General features: G+C 53.8%; 1 protein-coding gene across 6 annotated transcripts in view; it reads left to right on the forward strand.

Annotated features, from left to right (window-relative positions):
• Positions 1 to 14,167, forward strand: part of ADCY7 (adenylate cyclase 7) — a 58,516-nt gene that overhangs the window by 17,103 nt on the left and 27,246 nt on the right. Inside the window, exon 1 of one of the 6 annotated variants that reach the window (XM_058707815.1) lies at positions 2,115 to 2,187. The exons of the other annotated variants lie outside the window; for them this stretch is intronic. The gene's annotated coding sequence lies outside the window, so the exon portion shown is untranslated. Of the gene's footprint in view, positions 1 to 2,114; positions 2,188 to 14,167 lie in introns of those variants that run through there. 6 annotated transcript variants of the gene reach the window in all.

The raw sequence follows: 14,167 nt of genomic DNA on the forward strand, positions 1-14,167 counted from the left end.
AACCACTGGAAGCATTTACCCGTGACTGTGCCCAAAGGAAAAGAAACAAATTGAGGTCTTTGTCGTGGGTACCCCAGTTCTCAGACATGTACTTGGCCCCCCAGGCTTACCTCCTCCCTCTTCTTCCTGGACAGATGTACTCATGGCCCAGGGAGGAGCTTGTGTCCTCCTGGGGTTGCAGCACAGCAGGCCTGGCTTCAAGGGAACAGGAGGCCCCCAGGGGATGCATGTAGTAGGCAGTGCCACCAACCACCTCTTAGGACCCAGAATATGCTGGTGGGGACCTCTTTGTCTTCTAGGATTCGGCCCTTGCCATCCCCTGCAGGGACCTTTCCTGCCCCTGGTTAGTGGCTCAGTCTCACTGCTTCTGGGACCAGCTGACTTGGGTGGATGGCTCCTGGTGTCATTGGCTGGCTGAGCAGGGAGAGGCCCAGGAGCATGGGGCACAGCCCCTCCCTGCACAGATGGGAAAACAGCCCCAACGGGCTTCACAGCTTTGGGGCTGGTGTGCATTTTCCTGATCAGAGCTCTGTTGGAGGCACGGTTTTCTCACGCCTCATTAAGTGGTGGGGATGTGGATGAGGGGCCACCTGTCTCCCCCACCTAGCCTCAGCCTCCCCATCTTTGCAGTAGGCAGGCTGCCCCCCCCCCCCCCCTCCTGCACATCCCCTGCCAGTGTGTGCCAGGGTCTTCCTGGCTCTGCCAGTCCCTGCTCCCGGCCTCCCACACCTGTCTCCCTCGGGCCCCATCTGGCTCGGGGAGGAGGAGCCCTTTGAAGTCAGCTGGAGGCGCTGCTTTAATGGGGGACCCAGACTAATGGGGAGGCATCCTCTTTTGAAACACCCAGACTCCCTGGAGCCACCATTGAGGCCCCCCGGGGAGGGGGTGCCTTAGCCCAGGTAGTGCCCAGGGCAGGGACCAGCACTTCTGCATCCTTTGTCTGGCCCTGCTTTCTGGGCAGGGGAGCAAGGGAAGGGCTACCTTTGGGGGGGGGGGGGTTGTCAGGACCCCGGGATTTATAGGGTGTCTCCCAGTGCCTGTTGATATCAATCAAGGTTTCTCAGGCTGCCCGCCGCCCCCCCCCCGCCCCAACTTGTGTTTGGAGCCACTGGGGTGACCCTACCTGATGGCAGACCCTGTGTACTAGCTTCTCTGTGAAGTCCCTGAGCATTAGGTACCATTACCAGCCCATTCTTTGAGTGAGGAAACAGGCCCAGAGAGGTTAATGAATGTGCCCATGGTCACACAGCGCCTCTGATGTTTGGTCCCTGAGGCTTTCCTGCCTTCTTGACTCCTCAGCCCAGGCTGCTCCTTGCCCATCCTAGCATTTCTCTTCCTCATGTGGCTCATTTATTACATGTGTCTCCTCTTCCCCGACAACACGCGCTTTCCAAGGGACCTTGCTTATCATGGCCTTAGCCTGTCACCTGGTACCTGGAGTGGGCAGGGGCTCAGTGAGCACTTGTTGGATGGAGGAGCACGGGCACCACGGCAGTGGGGGGTGGGGCGGGGGGGGGTTGCTTTCCTGTCGTTGAAGTAACACAAGTTTGGCCCCCTTAAGTGTGTGAAGTTTCTGGATTTAGGAGGAGTTTTTATAGCCATGAGGTCATTTCACGTCCAGAATAAACTGGCAAGCTCCCCACTGCTCAGGTGAGAAACCCAGGCTGAGAGGCAGGTGACCTGCCCGAGCTCATGCAGATGGGGACAGGGACACTGGGGTTGGGACCAGCCCCCAGTGCCTGCTCAGCATGGGCTGTATTTGTCTCAGTCCATGGGGCTTGGGTTTAAGTGTCCCCCGTGTACCAGGCAGGTGTCAGATTTTGGAAGCTGAGCAATGAGTAGCCACACGTCAGCCTTAGGGGAGGCATCAGGTAGCCGGGCAGTGACAGGCCAGGTGTCCTGTGTTTCGACACAGGCACTGGGAAGGGAGAGCCAGGCACTGAATCCAGATTAGGAGGGAATTGGGCAGCCCTCCTGTGGAAGGTGGTGGCTGGGCCTGGCTCTGAAGGGTTGGGCAGGAGTTTGCCAGGCAGAGGGAGTTTTCGGGGTGGGGAGGTAGGCTGTGCTTTTAAGCGGCCAGAGCCTGGAGACAAGAGGGTGGGGCTTGTTTGGGGAACTGAAATAAGTCAAACTGTGCAGTCGCGAAGAAGGCCTCTGGAAGCCCTGGAGGAGGTTTTTGGCCAGGGGGTGAGCACAACTGGGCTTGGTGTTCTTGGGGACCCAGACAGGTGCAAGAAGCTCTGGCAGGCTATCCCAAGGGGAAGCTTGTGTTTAGGGGTGCATGGGGCTGCCGTGGACTGGGGATCCATCACAGCGGCTTCCCGTACCCAGCCAGAGCCTGGCTCTGGAAGGCAGGAGTTTGTGGCAGGAAGGAGTAAGTAACCAGGAATGGGGGGCCTAGCTCTAGGGACAACTGACTGTAGGGAGCATCTCCTGAGCCCCCCGTGTGGGTGTAGTTACAGAGGCCAGCCTGTGGTTTGAGGGTAAGGGAGGTCGGCTAGGCCTGCTTCCCCTGCAGAAGGGCTCCTCCGGGCTCTGGGCTGGGCTTTCACCAGGCAACCCCCCCTGCCCATCACGTGCCCCCTTGGCCTCGCTCAGGTTCTCAGGAAGCCTTGAGGAAGTGGGATCTCAGCACTTTGGATTAGAGCCGGGCACTCTGCTGTCTGGTGCTGTGGGAGCCACATGGGGGGGAGGGTCTGTGGATGAGGCAGTGGCTTCGGGGGCCCAGACTAGACAGTGATGTCTTGTTGGGCTCCATGGATGGCTGGGGGAGGCCATGGCCTCTCCAGCATGGCCTGCTGAGTTCTGGGCAAGGATGTCTTACTCTCTGGTTTTCCCACTGACCTCTCTGTGGCCAGCTTGCTAGTCTCAGTGGGACCGGACCAGAGTGGGTAAAGGCTCCCATTCTAGCTTGGGTCTCCTGACATTCGGCCCAGGGCTCTGTCCCCTGCACTGCTTTGCCTCTGGCAGGTGGGCTACTTCCCTGCATTGCCTGAGAGAGGCAGGAAGCATGGCCAAGAGACGCAGGAGGGTCTTTTCCTGGTTGGTATTTAGAGCACTTTCTTGCTTTCTCAATTCCGCAGGGCAGATTGCTCCCCAACTTAAAACTGCCTGAGGGAGGGCGCTGTGCATCCAGGCCTTCTTCCCATCTTCCCTTCACCCCTACCCCAGAGGCCAAGCTTAGGGCTGGTCCCCTGGCCCACAAGCAGTTGCACTGGCTTGTCCTTCCCTTGTGTGTCCATCCAGCCCAACCCAGGGTCGGGTAGAGGTGGGAGAGCGGGGCCCCCAGCCAGAGGGAGCTCCCCAGGCTGTCAGGAGAGGGGAAGATAGTTGGCTCTCTAGGCCACAGCTGCCCAGTGAGGAGCTCTGAGCTATCTTCGAGACTCCACAGTCAGCATTTCCCAAAAGGAGTTCATTGGAAATTAATGCAAAAAAGGGTCCCTTGAACCAAACAGACCGGGGAATGTTTAGCTGTGTTTAACTCAGCAGGTTTCTTTTCTGCAGGACTTCTCAGAGCCTTTAATTGCTAATGTATACAGGGACTCTTTAAAGGAGGAGGAGGAGAATGTCAAGCCCTGCACTGCCTGTGACCAGAGTCCAGTGTGGGTGGGGCTGGCCATGTGTGTGTAGCTCTTCGTGGCTCTGCTGGTGGGCAGCACGCCTCAGGAAATGTAGATGGAGGGTTAAGAAAGAGCTGGAGCCTTGGAGTAGGGCAGGTCTGGGTTTGAATTCCAGCTCTCCTGCTTTTCAGCCAGGGGGCTTTGAACAAGTAGGTTAGGATTCCAGAGTCCGCCCCCAGCTGGAAACAGAGTGAGAGCAGCTCCACCCACACCCCCACCCCCACCCTGGGGGGGATGGGCTGAGGGGGGATGGGCTGCGTGGGCCTTGCCCCTGCCTGTTCCTGACAGGCGCTCACTGAGGTGGAGGTTCTCAGAGGAGGGAGGCCAGAGGCCGCTGGGAGTCTCTCTAGTTGGGTTCAGAGGTTGCAGAGCCTGTCTTGAGGGCAGGTGTTCTGCTTTGTCTCCTTGAAGCAGGCCTGCAAGGCTTGGGGTGGGGTCCCCATGCTGCCTGGGATGCCAGATGGCAGTTCTCTCTGACACTGTCCACCTCCCCTAGGGCCCAGGTTGGGTGGCTGGACCGCCTCTCTGTCCAGGCCCCGCCAGGCACCCCACGGGGGCGTCAGCCCCTGTCGCTGCTCAGGGCCCCAGATAGCAATTTTTAGGTGCTGACCACTTTTAGGCTAGGCCACTCCCAGGGCAGAGTAGGGGGCCGGAGCTCACGACTGGGTCATCGGGGAGGGGAAGGGGCAGGTGCCCCGCTCCCTGCCTTCCAGACCCCACAGCCCTTTCTGCCAACTTGGTAATACTTGTTATCTCGACTTGGGTACTTTGTGTCGGGTGGAGCCTCGACACCCTGCGTGCCTTACCCCCATCGAATCCTCTCAAAGCTCTGCAGGGTCAGAACTTAGTCTCCCTTTTTTCAAATGAGGAAACTGAGGCACAGAGATGAGAAGTAACTCTCCGGGGTGTGCAACTGACACTTGATGGGCCTGAGACGGATGTCTGTCTGTCTGTCTGCCTTCCTTCCTTCCTTTATTTTTCTTAAAACAAGTTCTATTTAAGTTTATTTATTTTGAGAGACAGAGCGAGCATGAGCAGAAGAGGGGCAGAGAGGGAGAGGGAGAGAGAGAATCCCAGGTAGGCTCCGTGTTGAACAGTGAGATTGTGACCTGAGCCGAAATCGACTGAGCCACCCAGGCGCCTGGTAAACAGGTTCTATTTTTTTATGTATTTGCATACATACTTATGTATGTAGATCCACACACCCCACGCCAATAAAGATGCCAGGAACATGTCTTTCCATGTTTGTATATGCGTCCCTTTAATTATCAGTCACCTTCTGTTGCCCTTGAATTTTTCTAATAGAGTCTTTATTTTTTAGTTTATTTTTTAAAGTTTATTTATTTGTGTTTTTAGTAGTCTCTACACCCAACGTGGGGCTTGAACTCACAACCCCAAGATCAAGAGTTGCACACTCTTCCAACTGAGCCAGCCAGTTGCCTCACGTGTTTAGTTTATTTTTAAAACCACTTTATTGAGGTATGATTGACGTAGAAAAAGCTGTGCATATTTAATATATGCAGCCGATAAGCTGAAGATAAGTATTCCCCTCTGAAACCATCATGACAATCTATGTCATAAACGTATTCCTTACTTCCGAAAGTTTCTTTTTGCCCCCTTTATTATTATTATTGTTATTATTACTCCTAGTAATATTTATTATATATATATATAATTATATATAAAATATAATAATTATTACGACTAGTAGTAATAGTCGTAGTAGTGTGATAAGAACCCTCAACGTAAGATCTGCCCTCGTAAGAAAAATTTGAAGTGTACAATATAGTATTGTTGGCTGTAGGCACTATGTATGCAGTAGATCTTGCATCTTGTATTAAGAACTTTTAAAAAATGTTTGTTTATTTTAGAGAGAGTGAGTGAGCATGTGGGCAGGGAAAGGGCAGAGAGAGAGAGGAAGACAGAAAGAATCCCAAGCAGGCTCTGCACTGTCTGTGCAGACGCCAACGTGGGGCTTGAACCCACGATCTGTGAGATCGTGACCTGAGCTGAAACCAAGAGTCAGATGCTTAACCAACTGAGCCACCCAGGCACCCCAAGAACTTCTGTTTTTGTTTGTTTGTTTGTTTTTAATATTTATTTTTGAGAGACAGAGAGAAAGAGAGTGAGGGGAGGGCCAGAGAGAGGGACACAGAGGATCCAAAGTGGGCTGTACATTGACAGCAGAGAACCTGATGTGGGGCTTGAACTCACGAACCATGAGGTCATGACCTGAGCCAAAGTCGGACGCCTGACTGACCCACGCGCTCCCCAAGAACTTCCTTTTAATTGCACAAGCTGCATTACGACAATAGAAACAAACTGAAGGTTCACTCATTCCACCAAAGCATCAGTTTTGGTTATCCTGTATCCTGGTTCAGGCATTACCCGTTCCAGACACTGCTGTTGCCATGTGGATTTTTCACAGAACACCCTGGGACAGCTCAGTTCACACGGCTGCACCCTTTTGACGGCTGCGTAGTATTCCACAGGAAGGGTGCGTTGTGATTTATTTCACTATCTCCTAACTGGCAGACACACCATCTTCTTTTGTTATTGTAATGCTGCAACAATAATCTTGTACATGTGTCATTTTACATCTGTGAAAGTGTTTGTAAGGTAAATTACTTGAAGGACTTTTGCTACATCAAAGGTTTGTGTGTGCAGGAGTGATTTTGTTACATACGACTAAATCGCTAGCCCCACCCCGGGGGTTATGCTGAATCACTCCTGCCAAGGCTGTGTGACTGCCTGTTGTGTTGCGTATAAATGCTTTGATCTTTGCCAATTGGATAGGTAAAAATGATTTTCCGTAGTAGTTGTTTTAATTTGTGGTTTTTTTTGTTTTTTTTTTTTTAATTACGGGTGAGGTTAGCTTCTTCCTAAATGTTTAACAGCCATTTGTGTTGCCTTTCTGTGCACTTTCTATCCATACCTTTCTCCCATTTTTTTTTTTTTTTTTTTTATTGGATGATTGGTCTTTTTCTTTTTGATCTGTGGGAACTTTTTACATATGAGAGAGGTTAGCTCCTTATGATAAGAGTTATAAATATTTCCCTAATTTCTCATTTATCTTTTGATTTTGCTATTAATAGCTTAAGAGAGAGAGAGAGAGTGTGTGAGCAGGGGAGGGAAAGAGGGAGAGGGAGACACAGAATCTGAAACAGGCTCCAGGCTCTGACCTGTGAGCACAGAGCCTGATGCAGGGCTTGAATTTGGGAACAGTGAGATCATGAACTGAGCTGAAGCCAGATGCTTGACCGACCGAGCCACCCAGGCACCCCTAATGTAGTAGATTTTTAATAAGTTTATTTACTTATTTGTTTTTAAGTAAGCTCTATGCCCAGAGTGGGCTCAAACCTGCAACCCTGAGATCAAGAGTGGCATGCTGGTCTGACTGAGCCAGCCAGGCACCCCTGGAGTAGTTTTTTTAAATGTAATGGGAGTTGATTAGTCTTTTCTGTGTCAGGTCAGAAAGGACTGACCCAGTATGAACATTCTTTCATGGTTTCTTGCTCTCTTTGGAAATCATCTTGGTGTAAATTATGACTCCAGCTTGTTCTCTCTCCTCTGGGCTCTGCTGTCTCTTTATTTATTTATTTATTTTTTTAAATTTTTTTCAACGTTTTTTATTTATTTTTGGGACAGAGAGAGACAGAGCATGAACGGGGGAGGGGCAGAGAGAGAGGGAGACACAGAATCGGAAACAGGCTCCAGGCTCTGAGCCATCAGCCCAGAGCCTGACGCGGGGCTCGAACTCATGGACCACGAGATCGTGACCTGGCTGAAGTCGGACGCTTCACCGACTGCGCCACCCAGGCGCCCCTCTTCTCACCATTTAGTAGGCTCTGTTCTTTTTTTTTTTTTTAATTTTTTTTCAACGTTTTTTTATTTATTTTTGGGACAGAGACAGACACAGCATGAACGGGGGAGGAGCAGAGAGAGAGGGAGACACAGAATCTGAAACGGGCTCCAGGCTCCGAGCCATCAGCCCAGAGCCCGACGCGGGGCTCGAACCCACGGACCGCGAGATCGTGACCTGGCTGAAGTCGGACGCCCAACCGACTGCGCCAGCCAGGCGCCCCTCTGCTGTCTCTTTAAACAGGATACTGGCAGGTAGTTACATCCTTCTTGCTCACTCCAGTTCAGTGGTTACTCTGAGGTATGTCTATGGCTTTGTGAAATGGATCCCGTCCCCTATCTCCCAACCCCGTTCATGCCTCCTCACCACTGGCTGTCTGGGTGGGGCCCTGGGCAAAGTGTGAAGTCAGTGGCTAGACCTCTGTCCTGCCAGCCTGGGCAGGACTGGCACCTGGTAAGGTGCCTGTAGACTAGCCCTTTCTGTCCTTCCTTATCAAGAGGAAAGAGGTCAGAAATGTGTTGAATGGGGGCATGAAAGTGTGTTCATTTTATTTTATTTTATTTATTAAAAAATGTTTTAAGTTTATTCTGAGAGAAAGGGAGAGAGAGAGAGAGAGAGAGAGAGAGAGAGAAAGAGAGAGAGAATTCCAAGTAGGCTCTGCACGGTCATCGCAGAGCCCGATGTGGGGCTCGAACTCATGAACCCTAAGATGATGACCTGAGCCAAAACCAAGAGTTGAACGACTGAGGCACCCAGGTGCCCCCAAAGTGTGTTCATTTTAAGGAGGGAGCTTCGTGAGGGCAGTGCTTAACTTTAGGAATGAATCACTGACGGTGGGATTTCAGGCAAGAGCCAGGGAAAATGTTCTTTCCGGCAATCCTTGGTTGATCCGTTAGTTAGTTAATAAGCACTGTTGCATGGACCCCCACTCTGTACAGACACCTGGGAGAGGCCGGCATTGAGGTCTCTGCCTTCGGGGAACTTGTGCCTGGAGCATACTTTCCTCTTGGCATCTGGCCTGGTGCCAGGCACATAGAAGGTGCTAGTGTACATCCATTAAAAGAATGAATGCATGGATCTCTCTCAAGGTGAATGAATAAACGAATGAACGAATGAATGAATGAATGAATGGACGATTTTTCCCCAGGCAGTTACTAACCATCATTCGAATCGGCATAGGAGATAGCAAAATTCATTTCTTATCCCTGCCAGCTGGAGCCTGGGAGGTAAGGGGTGAATGAGGCATTTGTATTTTAAAGGAGACACTGACAATGCTGAGACTTAATCCACAGGAGAAGTGGCAGGGAGGATTTCAGGTACAAAGAATAATCCCTACCCCACCCCTAGAATAAGCCCTCTGGGGCCAGGTGACAACACCCAGGCTGTCCCCTTAGGCTTGTTGTCGTTTTATGATTCAGACTCCACGCCCAGCCCAGCCCAGCCCAGCTCCGGGTCTCAGAGGTCTGACAGATCCATTCCTTTGCAAGAAGGAAAACCGAGGCCCAGATGGGGCAAGAGACTTGCCCAGGGTTACAGAGCAGGTTGGTGGCAGAGCTGGACTTTCTGGATCCGAGACTGATGGGTAGCCTGTGGACCCTGGGAGCTAGTGTAAAGTCAGCCTGGGGGTCCTGGGGAAGCGTGATGGGGAGCAGGGCTGGCTGGAGGGCTCACATCACTGGGCACTTTGGCTTTTGCCCCTGCTTCGTGGCCTTGTAGGCTGTCACCAGGAGGTGGCAAGATGAACTAGAAGGTTTGTGGGGGGACCCTGCCTGCTTCATGCCTCTGTCTCTTCTATTTGGACTCCATGGGCTTCCTCAGCTCTGGAAACAGCCTTCTTTCTGGGCTCATTTGCTATTTTGTCCTTGCAAACAGCCTGTTGTCCATCATGACCTGCACCTCACTTTTCCCCATGACTTGGGTATCAGCACCCGAGTTTACCAATGAGGAGGACTGAGGCTCAGAGTGTGAGCGACTGGGACGTACGGCCATGGGAGCAGAGCTGGGGTTTGAACCTGTGCTTCCTTGACCAGCACTTCCCATTCTCAGGGACACACTTCCTTCATGTTCTCACCTCCTTCTATTTTATTTTTATTTTTTTAATGTTTATTTATTTTTGAGAGAGAGGGAGAGAGAGAGAGAGAGAGAGAGAGAGAGAGAGAGAGAGAGAGACAGACAGACACCAAGTGCAAGTGGGAGAGGGGCGGAGAGAGAGGGAGACACAGAATCCAAAGACAGAATCTGAAGCAGACTCCAGGCTCTGAGCTGTCAGTACAGAGCCCGATGAGGGGCTCAAACTCGTGAACCGTGAGATCATGTCCTGAGCTGAAGGCGGACACTGAACTGACTGAGCCACCCAGGTGCCCCTCACCTCCTTCTGCCCTGATGGGCTCTCCCTCCTTCTTCCAAAGCTGCCCTGTTTGCTTTCCCCTGCTTTTTCTGCCTGGTTCAAGATTCCAGCTGGTTGGTTCATCCGTGGGTCCATCGATCCATCTGTCTGTCCTTCCATCTGGTCTACATGCAATGACCAGGGCCCAGCTGCAGGATATAGACACAGATCCTACCACGACAGATCCTGGCTCACCTTGGTGAGGCAGGTGCTGGGATGTCTGACAGATGGGACCCTTGGCAGGACTCTGGGAAGGCCTGGGAGAGACCTGCGTGGGGAGGGAGGTCAGGCCCTGCGTGAGCAATGGTGTGGAGGGGGAGAGGCCTGAGGGCTGCTCGGCTCTGGTGTTGGTGGAGGGGAGGGTGTGCATGGCAGTCAGGCTGAAATCCCTCGGTCCCATGAGGTTTCTTGGGTGGTGCCCCTTTATGCCGGGACTTTGCCAGGCAGAGCACCCTCTGGGTCCCCTTCACAAAACTCTGGGTCTCCTGAGGGAGATGCCCTAACATGAGACGCCCCCCCCCCCCCCCAACCCCCAGCAAATAAAAATCTGCTTGTGACACAGCCCGTGGAGCAAGCTGAGTGCTGGGCTAGCCGAGGAGGCTAAGACTGTGTCTGTGGGTTCTGGGCTGCAGCATCATGGACCCCAGGCTGGATTGGGTGCAGGGACTGAGCCCAAGGGGCCGAGGTGGGGCCTCTCCTCACGCCTGCCTGCCCCTCCCACACACCCCAAAGCCCCCACTTCCTCCTTTTGAGGCCACCGGGGCCCCAGGCCCTGTGCAGCTCCGAGGCCTGCTGGGCTGGGCCAGAGGAAGCCAGGCCGGGATTCCTGCCAGTGCGGCTTGGGTGAGGAAGTGGGTGCCCTGTCCGTGTCTGTGAAAGCTGGAGGTGGGCTAGAACTCCCCAAGGGGTGTGGTAGCATTGAGTGTGCTGTGGGATCAGCCAGTTCTGCTGGGGAAGGATATCCTGAGCACCCCAAAGGGCCCGGTCTTGTACTCATAATTTGAGGTCCCAGCCTCCCTATTTCCGGCGGTTCTTCTGGCTGAGGAACCTGGAGCCCCCAGTCAGTATTTGGCAAGGAGACCACAGCCCTGCCTCAGTTGTAGGAAAAGGAGGAGAAGGTGTGTGTGGGTAGCTTGGAGGGCTTCCTGTAGGAAGAGGTGCTCCTGGATCTTGCTGGCTTAGAGGAGGCTTCCTGACGTGGCTTTCTGACTTTACTTCTTCAAGGCAGATGGAGGAACCTTGATGGAGTACACTTTGCCTCCTCCCACCCTCGGCCCTAGGCTTTGAGAGGGGAGGGCAGGAAGGGGTTAGCATTTTGAGAGGTTATGGGCTCTGGGGATGTCAGCACCGTGAGAGTGTTGGGCAGCATGAGAGGTGAGCCTAGGTGGCCTGTATTCAAATCCCAGCTCTCTTTTACTAGCTGTGTGACCTCAGGAGAATGACTGAACCTCTCTGTGTTCCCACGTTCATAAAATGGAAGCAGTAGTCATACTGCCCTGCGGGGCGGGTGTGCAGAGTTTGAGCCCCCAGCGCTGGGCACGCAGCAAGTACATGGTAGACTTTGTTGATGGCACTGCCCGCCCCCCTCTATCATGGGGCACAGGGCTGTGGGAGGCGCAGGGCCCAACAGGAGTGCTTTGGGGGAGTGAGGTTGATTCCTTTGGTATCCATTTCTATGCAAGTATGCCCCGGGGCTCCCTAATTCATCCCACAGAAGGGAGTCTCTGGAGGCCACTGGAGGAGATGTGGGGAGGCCCGTTGCCCCAGCTTCCTGCTGGACCGGGTCCCGCGCAGCCTGGCTGGCTCTGGGCTGTGGAGTCCGGGATGTGGTGACAGAGGTATGGGCAGGGGAAGTTCCCCTCCTTGGCCCAGCCCCCTTCCAGGAGGCCTAGCTGGGGCCAGTCGTATCTGCGGGCACCCGCTCTTGCCTCTGAGCTACATGGGACTCTGCCCCCTGACCCTGGACCCATCAGGAGGCCATGAGGGTTTCCCAGATACAGTAAACTGGGGCAGAAGGCCTCTTGGTTGCAAGTGACAGAAGCACAAACTGGCTTTACCCGAAAAAGGCATGATTGTCCCGTGTGATTGAAATATCTGGAGGCTGGGGCACCTGGGTGGCGCAGTCGGTTGAGCGTCCGACTTCAGCCAGGTCACGATCTCGCGGTCCGTGAGTTCGAGCCCCGCGTCAGGCTCTGGGCTGATGGCTCAGAGCCCGGAGCCTGTTTCCGATTCTGTGTCTCCCTCTCTCTCTGCCCCTCCCCCGTTCATGCTCTGTCTCTCTCTGTCCCAAAAATAAATTAAAAAAATAAAAAAAAAGAAATATCTGGAGGCTGTTTGAACTTCAGGCACAGCTGGATCCAGGGGCTCGGGGGGTATTTTCAAGTCTCTGTCTCTCTCCAGTTTTCTGTGTCGGCTTCATTCTCACTGGGCTGTCTCCTGTGGTGACTTCCGGTGGCCACCAGCAGCTGTAGGCCACCAGCAAAAGAGAGTATCTCTTTTCGGTGGGTCAGCAGAAGTCCCAAAGAGGGTTCTCAGAGGGTTGTGGTCACATGACTGTCTCTAAACCAGTCACTGGGGCTTGAGAGGGACAATGATGATGAGCCAGCCCGGCTCACGTGGCCCCTGAGCCAAGGGACTGAAGTGGGAGAGACAATCCCAGCAGCAGAAGAAATAATGTTCCCTCCCAACTGGACCTTGGGGGTCCCCTCCACTGTAAAATGGGCTGCTTGCCCTATTCCCCCTACCAGGGTGATCGTGAGGTCTGACCCCTGGGCTCTGCTTCCTCCAGGTAAAGGGACCTCGACTGTCCCATATGAGTGTCTCTGCTGTTGGTGTCTTTGGACTTGGGACAGAACTACTGGGGTGGGGGTGAGGGAGCGACGGGGGTCGGCTTCACTTGGCCTCAGGTGGGCCTTACAGCCAGAAGGAGTGCTCACTTCTGGAGGAGACCGCCCGAGAGGCGATGAGCTCCCCGTCACTGAGGTGGGTGAGCCAAGGGTCATTTGTTGGAGGCTTGGCAAAGGAGTTCCTTCATTCAGGGCCTCTGTGGGGCCCTCCTAGTTGCCAGCTGTCAGTGACCAGCAGAAGAACTGGTGAATGGGCAGAAAGGCCTTGAAGCCTTCCCTGGTAGGGGGGGCCTCTGTGTCCAGCTTTGGGGGGGTTGCTTCTAGGGAGCCGCTGGCCTTTGGAGATGCCGCCATTGGCTCCCAGGCCTCTGACCAGGAGCGATAAACACAGTCATTCCTCCCAGCCCTGCCCTGCTTTGCTCTTCCAGGAGTGGGACCCGGTCCCTGGATGGGCCGAAGTCCCTGTGTCCAGGGCTATTGTCCATGCCCTTGCCCGCCTGCCATTGCCCAGGAAGTGGCCTAATTAGATCCCCAAGAGCGGTGTTTACCAGGCGAGGGTTCCCCCCCTTTCCCCGGGAAACCCTCCAAGTGCTCCTCTCTCTTCACCCCTGCCTCAGCTGGGCTTCGTGTGCCTGGATAGGCAGGTCAGTAGTGGGGTGAAAAGTGCTGTGTGTGTGTGTGTGTGTGTGTGTGTGTGTGTGTGTGCATGCGTGTCCTGGCCGCCCACAGCTCTGGTCTGAGGGCTTTGCCTGGGGTTTAGAGCAGCTGCAGGGAGACGTTGCCCTGGCCCCGTGGTGTTTGGGGTTTCTCAGCCTGTCAGTCCAGTCCCGAGGCACTGGAGTTTGGTGCCCGGCCAGAGAGATGGGCAGTGTGTGCACTTGTGGTTCAGTTCCCGGGAGCTGCCCTTGCTCACAGGGCTCAGTTCAGCGAGACAGAAAGGTCGGGCCAGGAGCCCTCGTTCGGGAGCGGGTAGACCCGGCTTTGAATCCCAGCCCTTCTGGCAAGCAGCTCCAGCTGTGTGATCTTAGGCAAGCCACTCGACCTCTCTGGGCTCCGTTCTGCATCTGTAAAATGGCTGTACCACCTTGGCCTTTGCAGGTCATGAACTTGGGAGTGAATGTGTGGGTGTGGGCACCTGGCCTGACAGTGTTTCTGCTGTTGTGACGGCAAAGAGCTGGTTTAGGGGAGCTTTGCAGTGGGGGCTTCTCAGGGTGGGGACCTGATCTTGCTTTGTAAACCCTACCACATAGGGCGAGGCATACGTGGTTAATACTCCAGAAACACTCCGTGTGGAGTAAAGAGTGGTTGATTTAGATTTAGAGGTTGTCAACCAGTGGGTGGCACGGCTCCAGCGTTTAAATTAGCCGCCCTCATTCATAAATCAGAATTTCGTGTAGAAATCAGCTTTGTAACTTGCCTAAGCGCTTTGGGCTCTTTGGTAGCTGTGGGCCCA

The sequence above is a fragment of the Neofelis nebulosa genome, chromosome 17, assembly GCF_028018385.1.
Source record: "Neofelis nebulosa isolate mNeoNeb1 chromosome 17, mNeoNeb1.pri, whole genome shotgun sequence".
NCBI classification, from domain to species: domain Eukaryota; kingdom Metazoa; phylum Chordata; class Mammalia; order Carnivora; family Felidae; genus Neofelis; species Neofelis nebulosa.